Source organism: Onychostoma macrolepis, chromosome 03 (genome assembly GCF_012432095.1).
Source record: "Onychostoma macrolepis isolate SWU-2019 chromosome 03, ASM1243209v1, whole genome shotgun sequence".
Classification (NCBI taxonomy): domain Eukaryota; kingdom Metazoa; phylum Chordata; class Actinopteri; order Cypriniformes; family Cyprinidae; genus Onychostoma; species Onychostoma macrolepis.
In genome coordinates this window covers 45866543-45884146 of record NC_081157.1, presented here as the reverse complement: position 1 = coordinate 45884146, position 17604 = coordinate 45866543, and the positions used below count along the sequence as shown (strand labels likewise).

Below are 17604 nucleotides of genomic sequence, written 5' to 3'. Positions count from 1 at the left end.
CCCACAGTCTCTTCCAGCTCCTACCATCAGGAAGACGGTACCGGAGCATCAGAGCCCGCTCTGCCAGACTGCTCAACAGCTTTTTCCCCCAGGTTGTGAGAGCCCTGAACTCAAATCACCCCGCCCCTCTCTGAAACCCCATACAAACCCCCTACCTCCTGTAACATGGACCATTTGAAACTTATGGAACTTTTTTTGTGCAATCGAAGTGTGCTACACACAGGTGAGTGGGCCTGTACAAACCACCTGTAGTAGCACACTCTCCTCCTCTATGTGCACTAGTCACTTTTCACACACACTGCTGTGTGTATACAAATCCCACAAAAAGACTCAGTAATATATGCATGTTTACATGCTCATGCACTACAAATCATCCTGCACTGTTCCCCAGCCAGCTGCTGACTCACAATGTTCTCTTCGCACATGTACAGTATTTATCTGAAGCACTCGTATAGTTTGTATTTTTTAGTTAATGTATAGGTAAAAAAAAAATTGTTTTTATATATAGCATATTTATAGTCAAATCTATCAGTAGGATAGTTGTGTATAGGTTTATATTGTCTTACTCCATTGTTGTATGCCTGTATTTATGTAGCACCGTGGTCCTGTGAGGCACGACATTTCGTTCCACTGTATGCCCCGCATGTAGCGGAATGACAATAAAGCTCAACTTGACTTGACTTGAACTATTCAGGAAGTGAATGTCTCAAGTCTTGTTTCCTGTTGTGGTGACTTTCTTCTCAAAGTCTTCACAAAAACATCAAAGAATCGGCGATCAGAGTAGAAGAGGCAGAAACACTTTCAAGAACAATTTTTGAGACGTCTGTTTCTGAACCGACAGCAGATCTTTGGCGATTTATCATTTAGAAAGTGAAGGTCAAGTTTAGATCACTGGATCTCAAACACTGAACACAGATTGAGTGAAAAACTCAAACTCTTCTGTCTGGAGGACAAACAGCCCGTGTGTTTAGTGTGTATTTACTCACAAAAACACATCAACCACTCATTCAGAGTGAAGTTGTTCCATCATAAGGTAAGACTACAGTCTCATATTTCATATGTATATGCTCCATGTTGTCACGATCTCGGGTGGGGCTGCCCTGCTTTTGTTGTCCTGGAGCACATGGCCTTTTGTGTTTTGACAGCTGGCCATGTGCTCCGCTGTCATATGGTGTTTTCTCCGCCCCTCTTATTATCCGGGTTCTAATTTTCCCCTCCTCACCTGCACTCTATTTTGTACTCATTATCTCCCCTTTATAAACCCCTCTTGTTTGCTGTCTGGTGTCAGTCCGTATGCATTATACTGAGGTTCAGTTTGTCTTGCTGCCTGTTGTGTTTTCTGACTCGATCTCGTTTTGTTTATTTTCCTAGTCCCGTCGGTCTGGCGCTCCTGTTTTGCTGCTCTTTTTGTTTTGTTTTGTTTTGTTTTGTTTTATTTTGTTTTTGTTGCCGGCTGCTCTAGGACTCTGGCCGGCTCACCGCCGTGGCTTTTCTCTGCCCGTTCGCCCGTCCCTTCACGATCACCCCTTCCGATCCTCCTCTGCTCGCGCTCGGCGCCCTCTCTGGATTTCAGCGGCCGCTGTCTACGAACTTTCCGCCGCCGCTCTGCCTTGCTGGCTTTGGTGAAGCCGGACTGATCTTCGCGCTGTTCAGTTGGACTATATACTGGCGAGTTAAGCCATTCGGCTTATGGTTGGGACTGAGTTCTTTTTTTGTGTTTCAATAAACTCGTATTACTCACCTGCTATTGGATCCCGCTCTCATCTCTGACACATGTTGTATTTAGAGCATAAAATAGGAAGTAAGAAAAACTAATAAAACAGCCATAAGTATTATATCTATTATACATTTCCATTACAGCTTACTATTTCCATTCTATTAACAAATAAGAATTTCTAACGCAGAACAAGGAACAGCGAAGCACAATAAAAAGCTGATCAATAGCTGATGTGAGAATAAAGACTATTTATAATAGTGTAGACTGTTTTATAAATACATAAGTGTTATAATGAACAACATTCAACTTTCCGCAGTGACTTGTAAAAGACTTGTACAGTGAGTAAAGACTGTGAACATGAAACACACAAGATGTTTCTGATCATAAGACAAAATGACATATTATAATATAATTTGCATCTTTTTAAAACAATCTGTGAAACCAAGGAATTTCACACAACAACTGCATGGGTCCTATTAACAGCATCAGGTTATTATAGATAAAATCTTTGGAAAACAGTTTAAGAATATTTCATAAGTTTTTAAAAATGTATACTAATCTACAATCACGCAGATCAATTGTAATGCCTGTTGAAATATTTAGTTTTCAGACAGAATAATATATAATAATTTTTAAAAATCTAAATCTCAAAAATCTGCTGAAGCTGGTTGCCTTAAAATTTTAACTTTTTTTTTTAGTGTTAATGCAAAAAAAAAAAATCAATTTTAAACTGTTGTGATAAGGTATAACTGCAATGTTGTCAAAAGAACATTCATAGTGGCATTTGTACAAGTGTATTATAGTAATTATGACATTATATTATATGTATGTGTGTTTAGTACCATTATTCTAGTTCACTTCCTGAACACAAAAACTCTTTATAAGCCTCTCAAAACAAGATAATTAGGTCTAAACCTCTCCCACACTCCCCCTACCGTTACATTTCCTACCACATGCTGAGAAAATGTGTCTGCTCACTGTTGTAAAGTCACTCAGTGAGCCATCTGGCCACTGGCTTTAGCCATTTTAGGCACACAATGTCCTTAAAGGGAACCCCGGATATTAAGTATTAATACTGATACGATGACCACAGCTAATGAAAGAGCTTACAGGTGGCGATGGATATAAGCATAGGCTTAAACCTAACGCTGTACTACTGATTTTCCCCACAAAGAGTCTATATGCACCCGGCTATTGAGTGAAATCTGCGCTGAGAAACTCATGCCACTGAAGGAGTTTCTCAGCAGGAGTTTAATCCCACCGGTCAGAATAGTGACCGTAAAAAAGGTTTTCATTTATAAAGCTCTAAATACCTTACTGACTGATGTTTTAGTGCACTTCCTGCAAATATGGAAAAAATATAGGGTCTCTCTAAATTAAATATGTACAGTTTCACATGATTATTTCCTGTTTGCACCTTGAGAAGAGGATGACGGGTTGGAAGACATCCAGACCCGTGTCCATGTCAAACCCCTAAACGATTCAGTTCTGCTTGATCTATAGGCTAAATGTTGCAACATGATCTCACAGAATTCCGTGTAATGTTCACGGACTTAATTAACCCCGAATCTTTGGTGGCATCACGGAATCGCCGAAAATTCCGTGATGTGCTCACAGAAAAAATTCCGTGATGGGCTCACAGAAAAAATTCCATGATGGGCTCACAGAAAAAATTCCGTGATGGGCTCACAGAAAAAATTCCATGATGGGCTCACAGAAAAAATTCCGTGATGGGCTCACAGAAAAAATTCCATGATGGGCTCACAGAAAAAATTCCGTGATGGGCTCACAGAAGTGATACCAATGTAAGTCAGTGACAGGCATCAGCTGTGCTCCACACACGGAAACCCTTAGCATCGATATGCCGACGCGATACTGGGAAATTTATCGTCATCATTATTGTTCAGAACTGGGTAGGTTTAGGGTAGGTGTGGGGTCAGGTACTCCAGTGAAAGTATAACTGCATCGGAGTCGCTCTTTTTACGTGGTTCGATGCAGCGCTGGTGTTGAAGCAGTGAATCCGTGCATGGACCACGGCTGATGCTTTCTGTGAGCACATCACGGAATTTTCGGCGATTCCGTGATACCACCACAGATTCGGGGTTAATTAAGTCCGTGAACATTACACGGAATTCTGTGAGATCAGGTTGAAATGTTGATAGCTAAGACATCACTGTTTTGATTGTTTGCAACAATACTGAAATTCTCTGGCAATACCAATGTACAAATATTACTTGTGTCAATAAAGCACCTAAAAACTGAAACATAGAATTAAAGAATTCACCAAGACCATATTTCTATATGCGTCTGAAAAAGGTGATATGTCCGGGCATGTTTTTCTTTATCATCTCTATGTGTGTATGCTAACACCTCTGTAGGATCAGAACAAACTAATCTGTAGGTTGAATAGATAAACTTATGAGAAGCAGTCTTAAGTTAAAAATTATTCAAACCACCAACTTCTCAGACCACACACCCTATCCATTTCCTTCTAACAGTGAAGGTGTCTATAACTGACAGTGGATATCTCTATATATCACCTCATATAGATGTGTACAGAATCATGCTTTAGTTCAGTTCAGTTCATTTTATTTATAAAGCACAATAAAGCAACCATTGACCATTGTTTAAAATAAATCAAAGTATATAACATGATATGACAAGACAAACAAATACAAATTTTAAATAAGCCCTGCTTTAGACAATGAACACACACACACACACACACACACACACACACACACACACACACACACACACACGTAATGATTTTATACTGTGCAAACTGTATTTTCCATCACCCTACACCAACCTTACACATAAACCAACCCCTTAACCCCTCCTCAATCCCTAAAACTTAATTCTGTATGATTTATAAGCTTTGTTTCCTCATGGGGACAAAAAATAATGCCCCCACAAGGACAAGGATTTTGGATTTTGGATATTGCCATTTTTGTCCCCATAACGTAGGGTATACTGTACCTGAACCACACAGACATCGTATATGTTGTGTTTACTTTTTTTGTTGTTATTTAAGAAATGTTTTCATTTTAATCCAGACCATAGATTGTATGTGTACTGTAAAAGAACTAATATACATTTCACTTAAAACTTCTCAGTAAAATAATTACACCTACGGTTTTAAACATGTTTAAAAAGTTTCAAACACATTGTCACTAAAGCAAGTCATGCTGTCTATTGTCTTTAAATTAAACTTTAGTTTTATTATTTAATTTAATTTAATTTAAAACAGCCTGATGATAATGCACCCAAGTGCTTTTCTCACATGAGTAGAAAACTCTTTGGATGTGTTTGTGACAAACACAATGTTTTACTTCAGAAAAGTGTTTTTTTTTTTTTTTAAATGACTGAACCGTTCTCATTTGACAGACCTACATTTTCAAATGATTTATTATTTCAAATTATGTTTAATAACCACAGGGAATACATGTTGTTTTCTAATGTTCATGAAAACTTTATTGGTGTAAATTTCTCACCTAGAACACAAAACTTGTACATTTTGACTATTTTCTAGGTATCATGTCATTTTTAATGGTTTACTAAAAGATTAAAGCACCAGCATCTGTGATTTTCAAAATGAAAGAGATATAAAATATAAGGATGTTTCAACTATTATCATCATTTCCTTTTGACCCTAATAAACTGGTAATGAATTTACTATGACAATTGATACAGTAGGCTACAGTTCTCATACTATGTGTGTAAATAGCTGTGCTAAAACATTTATGAGTATTTTTGCATGCCAACAGATTTTGTCAGGGATGTGTCTCATCTAAGAATCACAGTGTTTTGTAAATTACATTTTTTCTTACATCACTACATTTAGTCATATTATCAAGATTTCGGATGGCTGTTCACAATTTGTTTGTTGGACTGCGTATGTTTTTTAGGTGAAGACACCTCTTTGTGAGCTGTCATCATAACAGGAATAAATGGAAATTAAGAAATATAGTAACAGTCTTTTTTTTTGAGAAATTTCTTTTAGTGCAACTTTGTGTCTGTCCATGATGTGCGAACACATGAAGCATCAACACGAAAATTAAGTCTTGCTGTTTTACTCTTAAAACTATTACAACTGAAACAAATCAAACTACTGCACTGAAAGCTGCACATTCATTTAAATTTGAGCATGTTGAAATTTCCACACTCTTGTACTGATTAATTTAATCCATAACCTTTCGTACGCCAGGCTCGTGCTTTTTATTCAACGAAAACAAAAGAATCATACAACACAACGTCACGCTCTCTGCGCAGTTAAACAGTCTTCACTCTTCCGATTACTCAGTTCCTTGGATCTCACTGGTTTTCAGCCACTGTACATGCATGAGCTCTCCGTCCTGTCTCTCTCTCTCCTGCATGCTCCCCAGATGCTCTCTTTTATCAGGTCTCTCCACGCTCATCACTGCAATCATAGCAAAGGTGTTATCACTTTGCACTTGACCCACTTACTCACCGCTCGTCTCCCAAGCCTCTCTCCCGCTGCAGATCCTGCTGAACCACGTCCCCCACGCCACATACCCCCACCGCCCGACACAGGCCGGGGAGCCCTCCGGCCTGCAGCCCCCCCCCTTCCATTCCTGGAAAGGAAGTCAGCTACAGCAATCTGTGCCCCCGGCCTGTGGATCACCTTGAATTTAAAGGGCTGTAATGCCAGATACCAACGGGTGATCCGTGCGTTGGTATCTTTCATGTGGTGGAGCCACTGCAGGGGCGCGTGGCCCGAACAGAGAGTGAATTCTCATAATAGCGGAGGGTGAGAATGGCCCACCATTGCCAAGCACTCCTTTTCAATGGTTTGGTACATCGTCTCTCTCTTAGAGACCTTCTGACTGATGTACAGCACCGGCTGCTCCTCACCCTCTATCTCCTGGGACAGGAGGGCTTCAAGCCCCCTGTCTGACGAGTCCGTCTGCAGAAAGAAAGGGAGAGAAAAGTCTGGAGAGTGTAATAGTGGCCCGCAACACAGAGCAGCTTTTACCTGGGTGAAAGCCTGCTGACACAGCTCCGTCCACTGGACCGGATCTGGGGCTTCCTTTTTGGTGAGGTCAGTCAGCGGGCTGGTGAGGTCCAAATTATTAGGAATAAACCTTCTATAATATCCCGCCAGCCCCAGGAACTACCTCACCTCCTTTTTGGTCTTAGGTTGCGGACAGGTTGCAATTGCCGCGGTCTTATTAATTTGGGGACGCACCTGTCCATGACCCAAGTGGAAACCCAGATCCCTGACCTCCACGCGCTCAACTGCACAATTTTTCGGGTTAGACGTTAGCCCAGCCCCCTCAACGCTCGCAGGACAGTCCGCAGATGCGCCATATGACTCTGTCAATCCTGACTGTAGATGATGATATCATCCAGATAAGCAGCGGCATAGGCCGCATGCGGACGGATGATTCTGTCCATGAGAAGCTGAAAAGTGGCCGGAGCCCCGAATAACCCAAAAGGAAGCGTAACAAATTGGTGTAATCCAAACGGCGTTGTGAAGGCTGTCTTTTCTTTGGATATGGGCGATAAGGGGATCTGCCAATACCCTTTGGTTAAGTCCAGTGTCGAATAAAAACAACGAGTAATTTAGATCTAGAAGTTGGGAGCAATACAAGCACCTTATCTCCCGGTGCAAAATCGCATAATCTGGTTCCCCAATTGTCAAGCCGGCTCTGTTTGTCCTGGGCCTGTAACAAATTCTCCATAGAGAGCCGCCCCAAGGTGTGGAGTTATGTTCTCAGGTCCAGTACATACTGAATTTCGTTTTTGCTATCCGAAGGTCCCTCCTCCCAAGCCTCCCTCAGGACGTCCAAAACCCCCTGGGGCTGGCGTCCGTAAAGAAGCTCAAAGGGGGAAAACCCTGTGGAGGCTTGCAGGACCTCGCGCACAGTGAACAAAAGAGGTTCCAGCCATTTGTCCCAATTTTTGGCGTCTTCGTGAATGAACTTTCGAATCATGGTTTTCAAAGTGCAATTAAATCGTTCCACCAGGCCGTCCGTTTGGGGGTGATAGACGCTAGTGTGAATTGATTTAATGCCCAATCATTCGTAAAGCTCGCGTATCGTATGTGACATAGGAATCTCTTTCGGGATACCCACTCGCGAGATAATACAAAACAGGGCATCCGCCACATTTTTCGAAGAAATCTTGCGGAGTGCCACTGCCTCCGGGTATCGCGTTGCATAATCCACTAGGACTAATGCAAAGCGATGCCCTCGTGCTGACCATTCTAATGGCCCGATGAGGTCCATACCAATTCTCTCGAAGGGGACCTGCATGAGAGGAAGAGGGCGCAACGGCGCTTTTGGGGAGGCCGGGGGATTCACTAACTGACATTCACGACAAGCCGCACACCACCTGCGTACATTATCGTGAATGCCCGGTCAAAAGAATCGGGTCATTAGGAGGTTTAATGTTGCTGCCAGTCCCAAATGTCCTGCCATGGGATTACAATGAGCCGCCTGGAAAATCATCACGCTCCGCGAGGATTAGCCTCTAGACAACGCTCGGTTCCCCTGGCTCAGATTCGGTCGGTCTCGGATCAGCCTCTCCCATCTGCACAGCCGCCACCCCTCCCAGCTTTCCCTTTTTCCAAGAGACATCCGCACACAAATACCCCAATAACTGACTAAAAGGTAGCCAATTGGTACCCAAAATCAGCGGATGCGTGAGGTGCGGGTAACTGCTACCTGTACATTATGCTTCTCTCCCAGAAATTGGATAGCTAGGACCATTAGAGGATACTCGACCACTTCCCCGTGCACACACCGCACCTGAACCACGCGGCTCTTATCCAATGCCCCTGGCTGAATTAGGCTTTGATGGAACGAGGTTTGGTTACATCCTGATTCCACCAAAGCCCAATAAGTACCCCCCTTAATACTCACAGGTATTTGGTACATGCCAGCTTGATCGGGGGCAGCCTGCCAATACCTGCCCACCTCCATCACCAGACACCAATCAATAAAGTGCCCTGGGACCCCTGCAATGTCAACAGGCCGGCCCAGGCTTCCCCGCCGCCCTGGTGGCAGAATGTGGGTCAAGAGACGGTCCACTCGGACCGGCTGGACCCGCCCCCCCGGGCAAGGACCTCAGCCCCACTGACTCAGGTGCCGGACCACCCCTCCATCAGGGTTGGGCTCGAGGAAGGAGATTCACCCAAGACCTAGGGAGAGGGACAGGTTTGAGGGTAGAAGGACGGGGGGGGGAGAGAGACAGAAGGTAGGGTTTCACCGACCCCGTGGCACACCACCATCTGGTCCTCCGCCAGTTGAATGACCAGGTCTAGCAACGTCAGGCTGACGTTGAACTGCTCCCACTGAACTGCTCCAGCACCACGCGATCGATGATTTGGTCGATGTCGCTTTCCCCGGCCAACAGCCATCTGCGGCACGTGTCCCGGAACTGTTGAGCCATCACGAAGGGCCGGCCGTTTCCCCCAAGCTCCAGCGACCTGAACCACTGACGCTGCTCAGGGTTTAGGCCGACCCCCTGGAGGATGGCCCATTTGAGGTCGTCGTAGACCAGGAGGTTCTGAACCGGCAGTTGTTGGGCAGCCACCTGTGCTTCCCCCGAAAGCAGCGGGTTGAGGTGCACTTGCCAGTTCAGCTGGGGCCACCCACATGCCTTTGCGGGTCCTCTCGAAGAAGTTGATGAAGACCTCCGGATCATCCTGTGGCCCCATTTTGTTTAAAGGCAGGTGGGCTGGCTGAACCTCCCGGTCCATCCAGCTCCGGAACAGCTCGCGGTCCATCCAGCTCCGGAACAGCTCGCGGTCCTCCTGTTGCATCTGGATGAGGGCCCGAAACTGACGTTCCTGGTCCTCCCTCATGTCCAGTAAAGCCTGATGATGTTCCTGGTGGAGCCCCGCGAGTGAGTGGATGACCTCCGCAAATGGCGAACTTGATGGAGATGACATACCGGTGGCTGCGTTCCTACTTCCTTCTCAGGTTTCGGCACCAATGTGACAAAATTCGTGTGGAGGAAGGAAGAGGGAAGGGTTGGCTTACGGAGACTCGTGCTTTTTATTCAACGAAAACAAAATAATCATACATCACAACGTTGTGCTCTCTGCGCTGTCAAACAGTCTTCACTCTTCCGATTACTCAGCTCCTTGGATCCTTTCAGCCGCTGTCCACACATGAGCTCTCCGTCCCGTCTCTCTCCCCTGCACGCTCCCCAGACGCTCTCTTTTATCCGGTCTCTCCACGCTCATCACTGCAATCAGACACAGGTGTTATCACTTTGCACTTGACCCACTTGCTCACCGCTCGTCTCCCAAGCCTCTCTCCTGCTGCAGATCCCGCTGAACCACGCCCCCCACGCCACAAAGATGTTTATGCTATTTCATTCAGTAGCCTATAGTAGTTAAATTTTCACAAAGTCATGCTAAAAACATTCATAAGAGCCAGACAGTTATCATCTCTATAGCAAAGATTATTAATGAAAACTTTAACTGTAATATATATTGTTGCATGATTAATAAACAGCTGATAAAATCATCCACCCCTAACCTAAAATAAAATAAACCTAAAATATTAACAAATTTTGATGCAATAAATATGGTATAATTTAACAGTGTTTATCCCTCCAAAATAGAGAAAATATGGTAACACTTTATTTCAATAGTCCACTTTAGACATTCTACTAACGGTAAGTAACTTTGCAACTACATGTCAACTAGCAGTCATTAGATTATAAGTAGACTGTCTGCTTAATATGGTCACAAATCGCACTTCTGTGGCTCTCTCCGATCGCCACCGGAGGGCACCCTGACCAGAGTACTAATCTCATTTGGACTACATTTCCCACATGCCCCATGCCTTGGCCTGATTACCTGCCCCAGGTGTTTGTCATTTCCTATCCCTATTTAAGCTGTGCTCTTCTCCTCAGCTATCGCGAAGTATTGTTAGCCCTGGCCACAATTTCTGAGCATGTCTACTGATTTTTTGATTCCCCGTGTATTGACCTAGGACTGTTTACTTATCTCTGATTGCCTGCCTGTTGCCTTTTGACCCTTTTGAGCCTGCTTCATCGTCTTTGATTCTCTGCTGCCTGCCCCGACCAAAGCCTGGTATCTGTTCCTGATTTTGGATTGTGTTTGTGATTCTCTACGCTGTTGTATTGACCCTGCCTATCTAACACCATTAAAGTATTTTCGCAAATGGATCCAGACGTTTCTGACCCTTCATCACAAATATCTTCTAACATTTTATTTTTATGGATCCACAACATACAACATACTGACTATCAGAAACTTTGCAAGTATATGTCAACTTATTCTACTAATCCTAAACCTACCCTACTGAGAATTAGTAGACATGTAGTTACAAATGAATGAGAATTAGTTGACATGCAGTTGACATGTAGTTACATAGTTACTTATAGTTAGTAGAATGTCTAAACTGGACTATCAAAATAAAGTGTAACCGAAAATATCTTTCACAAACACCTACATTTTTAGGGGTTATTACAGCACAATTCTTAAACTACTCCAGACCTCCCTAATTTTCAAAACCTGGCTACGGCCATGATAACCGCCATTCATTCTTAGAAAGAGAGTTACAAAACTGTAATTTTTAAGGTTCAAGTGACCGTCATTGTTGTGGTACCCTGAAAGGTTTGTACCTCTACTTAGAGCTGGAGCTGGCCTACTTGTTTGTGCTTCTGAGCAATCGGATGGAAATTTGGCATTGATTTGCAGTTTCAATGTCTCAACTAACACACTCCTCAGTGTTGTTCATTTACTGGAGAACAGACATGAATGAACCTCTTTGGAGAACTGTGACAGGGAATCTGTTGATATCTGTCTAAGACAGTTCATTTAAATTCTACAGATTTCACTGGATAATCTACTGGACCCTGTATACAAGATTGCAGTGTATTTCTGCTAGAAGACATAAGGTAAGGACTTTTATTCAGTTCTATTATATGACAAAACTACTGTCGCCCTAATCCATATTTTATATATTAAATATATGGTTTAATGGTTTCACATGGAATATTTGTTGATTTTAAATAAAGACTCGGAGCTCTTTTGAGTGTTTAATCTTATCATTATACATTACTGACACTCTATCCTCCAATTTGATACTGTTAAGTGCTTTGTCACAAGCTGTATTGTTAAAAGCGCTATATAAATAAAGGTGACTTGACTTGACTCTTTTTTACTTCCACTTTCAAATCTACATCTTCACAGGAAGAAAAAACAAAGATATATATATATATATATATATATATATGTGTGTGTGTGTGTGTGTGTGTGTGTGTGTGTATCCCAGCAGCACCTCCCAGTGGTAGTAGTTTAACAGTCTTCAACTAGGGAGGAATAAACATACACTGGTTCAACAAGAAAAAGAAAACAATTCTGATAAGAGTGCTTTCCAACACTCCTTCTCTCTCGCAAACAGAATGATCAATTAACTGGTTTCACTCCAGCCATCCCTATAAGTTTTATGAACTTTTCTACACTCAGTCCTTTCGTGAACATGTCAGCAACCGTGTCGTCAGTGTTGCAGTACTTCAGATCTATGACTCCACTTGCAATTTTCTCTCGAATGAAGTGGTATTTAATGTCAATGTGTTTGGCACGTCCATGATATTAAGGATTCTTTGCCATGCAGATAGCAGATTGATTATCCTCAAACATCACTGTTGGTCCTGCTTGGTTGACCTTTAGATCTGTCATCAGTTGTTGCATCCAGACTGCTTCTTGAGCTGCACTTGCCAATGCCATGTACTCAGCTTCAGCAGTGGAGAGAGCTACACACGTCTGTTTCTTGCTTCTCCAACTCACAGCTGCTCCACTGATTTGAAACATATATCCTGACATGGACTTGCGGTCATCTTGGTCTGCAGCCCAATCTGCATCAGAGAATCCAACGCACTCCTTTGGCTTGTCTTTGCTGTATAGCAACCTAAATTCAATGTGCCATTTAGGAATCTCATGATACGTTTGACAGCAGTCCAGTGATACTTTGTAGGTTTAGCACAAAATCTTGCAACATTGTTCACCGCGAAAGCAATGTCTGGTCTTGTTCTTGTAAACAAGTAAAGTAGACTACCAACTGCAGATTGAAATTGTTTTGGATCCACTACCTCACTGTCATCAGAGTGTTTAACAAGTTTTGTGTTGATGTCTACTGGTGTGCTTACTGGCTTTGAATTTCCCATTCCAAACTTCTCCAGCACATTTTTGGCATATGTTGTCTGAGCCAAGCAAATTTCTCCTGTTTGTGGCTTTTGAACAATTTTCACCCCAATAAAATGGGTAAGCTCATCCATGTCTTTTATCTCAAAGTGTTTTGCAAGCAATTTTTTCACTTCCATCATCCATTTATTACTGCATCCAGCCAAGAGAATGTCATCAACATACATAGCAATAAAGAACATTTCACCTGTTGCTGCAGTATAAATGCATGGATCACCTGTGGTCTGCACAAATCCCATTTTCTTCAGCTGTTCATCCACAACAATGTTCCAACACCTTGGTGATTGCTTCAGGCCATAGATACTGTGATTTAGTTTGCAAACTAGGTGTTCCTTTCCTTTGACAACAAAACCTTCAGGTTGTTGAATGTATACTTCTTCTTTTAGTTCTCCATTTAGAAAGGCTGTTTTGACATCCATCTGATGCAGCTTTAGTCCATGTTGTACAGCCAGAGCAATTATTGTCCTAATTGACTCAAATCTGACCACTGGGCTGAATGTTTCATCGTAGTCTGATCCAAACTTTTGAGAAAATCCTTGTGCTACTAGACAGGCTTTGACACCTTTCAAATGTTCCGTCAGCATCAACTTTGACCTTGAACACCCATTTACTTCCTACTGCTTGTTGACCTTTTGGCAGTTCTACCAGATTCCAAATGTAGGGTTTGATACATAAATATAATTTAATTTAGCTCAAAGGGAATCATTTGTGATTTTATAGGGAATTTGAACAGAATCACTGTTTTGCGGCTGATCACTGAGTCGGCAGCGATTCACTGAACGAGCCGTACAACATCAACTCTGCACTGGATATTCAAATCCAAATATAGTGAACACACTATTAATAAGCACAGTAACAAGATCGGCAGATTAAGACATTAACTTGTAAGCACAAAACACAAGATACTTCTCTTTTCAATATAAATAAGACTTTATTTATATAAACCTAAGACATAAACTAATCTAACATGAACACACGCATTCACACATTCACACGTTTCAGAAAGAGAGAAAGGATGAGTTTAGAGAATGAGAATGTGAAATCCCAAGTTTATAGCAATATGTGCTATCACATAGACCTGAACAACCATTAATCACTTAATTAACCCTCGCATTGAGTTTCTCAATGAGGCTAAAATTTATATTAAATGCACCACTTCAGTTAGACCTGGAGGTACTTGCTTGCGTTGACTTTGTGTTACAGGGATTACCTTCTGTCGTCGTCGTTGCAGGAAAGGGGTTTTCCCGAGTTGGCTGGAAGTTCAGTAGTCAATGAAGTGATGTCTTGGGAAGCCAATGGTTGGGCGTTGGCTGAGGATGGTCTTGGAGTCAGTTGCTGGTTGAAGTTTGAAGCGGGTGCAGTCGGAGCTGGACATGGCGGCAAACTTAACTTTTGAACACGAGACTCAACGGAAAGAAAAGAAACTAAAGTAAAAGAATAAAATGAGTAACGAGACTAGGTGGTTTTTCTTCTCATCGTGGTGTTAAGTAGCAACTGGCCTGTAGGCCAGAGCACGCTCAAAGAGCGCTAAAACAGCGTCAAAACGTGGTGGCGAGAAGAAGAAGAAAAGAAGGACGAGAAGGGAAGATTTGATGGTGTCCTGAGTTTTTAAACTCGGCTTCTGGACACATCCCATCTGGTGTCTTGACCAATTAGATATTACTATCTTAGCTAGGGTTGTTCCTTCGGTCATAAATCAGCATGTTATCAGCATGTTATCAGTCACATGGTCCGAATTTTACACACTCTTGCAAAGTACACTTTTGGATGTGATTTCTATAACCAGAATATGATACATCTGACACAGAATTAATTGAAAGAAACGTTTCAAGCTAGAAATGTCAAACTCATACATACCAAACACGACTACCCAGGTGAAAAACAAGTACACTTCCATAATGTACTTAAAGTGCTCTATTTTCGTGCACTAATTTTGTACTTAATATACTAAAAATGATTCTTTAGTACTTCTTAAGATAAACTTAAGATCATCTAAGTGTACTCAACTGTGCTATTTTGAGACACCATGAATATGAACTAAAATGTACTTTTAACATACTATCTCTGCATTTAAAAAAATGTATTTTGTTACCACTTGTAGCACACTTGAGTGTACTAGTGATATATCAGAACCTTTTGATATGCATTGCTAAGAACTTAATTTGGACAACTTTAAAGGTGATTTTCTCAATATTTTTATTAATTTTTTTTTTTTTTTACACCCTCAGATTCCAGATTTTCAAATGTATCTTGGCCAAATATTGTCCTATCCTAACAAACCATACATCAATTGAAAGCTTATTTATTATCTCTGCATTTAAAAAAATGTATTTAGTTACTTGAGTGTACTAGTGTATGAAAGATGGGTTCAAGTGTGCTACAAGTGGTATCTAAATAAATTTTTTAAATGCAGAGATAGTATGTTAAATGTACATTTTAGTTCATCTTCATGGTGTCTCAAAATAGCACAGTTGAGTACACTTAGATGATCTTAAGTTGACCTTAAGAAGTACTAAAGAATCATTTTTAGTATATTAAGTACAAAATTAGTGCGCGAAAATAGAGCACTTTAAGTACATTATGGAAGTACACTTGTTTTTCATCTGGGTAACCTTAAAGTCATTCAATAGTTATTAAAAATACATACATAATATGTGCTTAAAACATGATAATCTAATGTGTGGGTTACATACATAATATAGTGTTATGCCTAGCAATGTCCTTTTAAGATGATTTTATATGCATATGAAAAAGAAAGTCTCTGTGTAGTTCTGTTCTTTGGACAGAGGAATTTCAGTCTCAGTCTTTGTCTTGTATGTGTGGGGGAAAAGTCAATCTAAAGAAGCTTGTGATTTCTCTTGTGGAACACATGTGATGGCCATCTCTTTGACCATTAATCTTGATTATTTGCCCCAAATTTGACGATCTCCTTCCTGCGTTGTACTTATCAATAAGTGTTCTTTTGTCTTAATGTTGTGAGCTGTTCTGTGAAAGAGGCTTGTTGGTAAGGTTTGCTCCAGACTCATGGTGCCAGCGTACCATGGACAGATTTATGACGTCCTGTTGGGCTCTCTGGATTTTCGGCTCGTCATGTTTCGATGTTCTGATCGAACCTTAGTTTTGTCTGACTCGTTCTGATCCTACACAAACATCATTAGCATACAGGGAGACCATTTCTTTCTCCATAGCTTCCTTCCATTTGGTCTTGTCTGGACTGGATAAGACATATTTTACAGTCTTGGGTTCAGTTGTCTGATTACTAGCGACTGTCACCCATTCTCCATAATAATCTGGTTGTTTTCTCACTCTTTCTGATCTTTGGAACTCTTGTTCAGTTGAGTCCTCATTGTCAAGATCTTGACAGTCAAATTCCACAAATTGTTTCTCAGCACCTTCCTCATTTGCATCAGGCTCCTTCTCAATTGCATGATCTGATTCATTAAATATCACATCTCGACTGTAGAAAACCTTTTCAAGCTTTGAATCATACAGTCGATATCATTTTGTTTCTGTTCCATATCCTAGAAGGATACACTTTTTTGCTTTGGGATCCAGTTTCTTTCGTTCATCTTTGGGTACATGCGCATATACAGTGCATCCAAATATGCGCAGATAATCAACCTTTGGTTTCTCACCTGTCCAGGCTTCAAAGGGAGTCATTCCTTTCACAGATTTCGTCGGACTTCTGTTTCTTAAATACACAGCAGTTGACAGAGCTTCTGCCCAGAACTTTTGTGGTAGCTTTGCATCAGCTAACATTGATCTCACTGTCTCCATCAGTGTTTTGTTCATTCGTTCAGCTACTCAATTTTGCTCAGGAGTTTTGGGCACTGTGAGCTCATGTCGAATTCCTTCTTTCTTCAGGAAATCCTGAAACTCAGACGATGTATATTCTCCTCCATTGTCTGTGCGTAGGACTTTCAGCTGTCTTCCAAATGCCATTGCTTTTCATTCTAGAAACTTCTAAAAAACTTCACCTTTCCGCTTTAGGACATAAACCGACACATAGTGAATATTTTCATCAATGAATGTCAGAAAGTATTCAGCCCCACTTAAGGACTTTGCATTCATTTTTCCGCATACATCATTTTTCCTTCAGCACATGAATCACAAAAGTCTATGTCTTTTGATACATCAAAGTCAAAGCCATCGACTAGACACGCACTACGCAGCTTCTTCAAATTTTGTATCCCTAGGTGGCCATAACGTCGGTGCCAGATCTGTTTATGCACATTCACATTTTCTGTTACATGCACATGTTCACTTTCTCTACATTTCACATAATAGAGACTGCCTTCTTTTGTTGCAGTAGCAATCAGCTTTTGATTTACATCTCTGATGTAACATCTGTCCTCTGTGAACTTGACCTTTTTTCCCAAATGAGTTGCTTTTGACACACTCAGTATGACAGTTGTGGTACATACAACACATCTTTCAGCTTACATTCCTTCATCTTATTATCAGAAAGTGTCATTTTTAGCCGCACAACTCCACATCCTGTTGCTTCAACAGAATAACCATCTCCAAGTGTAACTTCCTGTGAAGGCTCTAGGCTATTAAACTCAACAAACTGTATCTTGTCATTACACATAGGACAAGTTGCTCCTGAATCTACAATCCAGCTATCCATTCCTTTTACAGAACTTATTGATAGTACGTGGCTCACCATTAGTCC

The 17604-nt window shown here is 41.6% G+C and overlaps 1 protein-coding gene across 2 annotated transcripts in view; it reads left to right on the top strand.

Annotated features, from left to right (window-relative positions):
* Positions 1 to 718: 718 nt before the first annotated feature.
* LOC131536004 (endonuclease G, mitochondrial-like) overlaps positions 719 to 17604 on the top strand; it is a 30286-nt gene continuing 13400 nt past the window's right edge. The window contains exons 1-2 of one of the 2 annotated variants that reach the window (XR_009269803.1): positions 719 to 1033; positions 1372 to 1742. The gene's annotated coding sequence lies outside the window, so the exon portion shown is untranslated. Of the gene's footprint in view, positions 1034 to 1371; positions 1743 to 11556; positions 11624 to 17604 lie in introns of those variants that run through there. The other variant, XM_058768605.1, reaches the window with a different exon arrangement.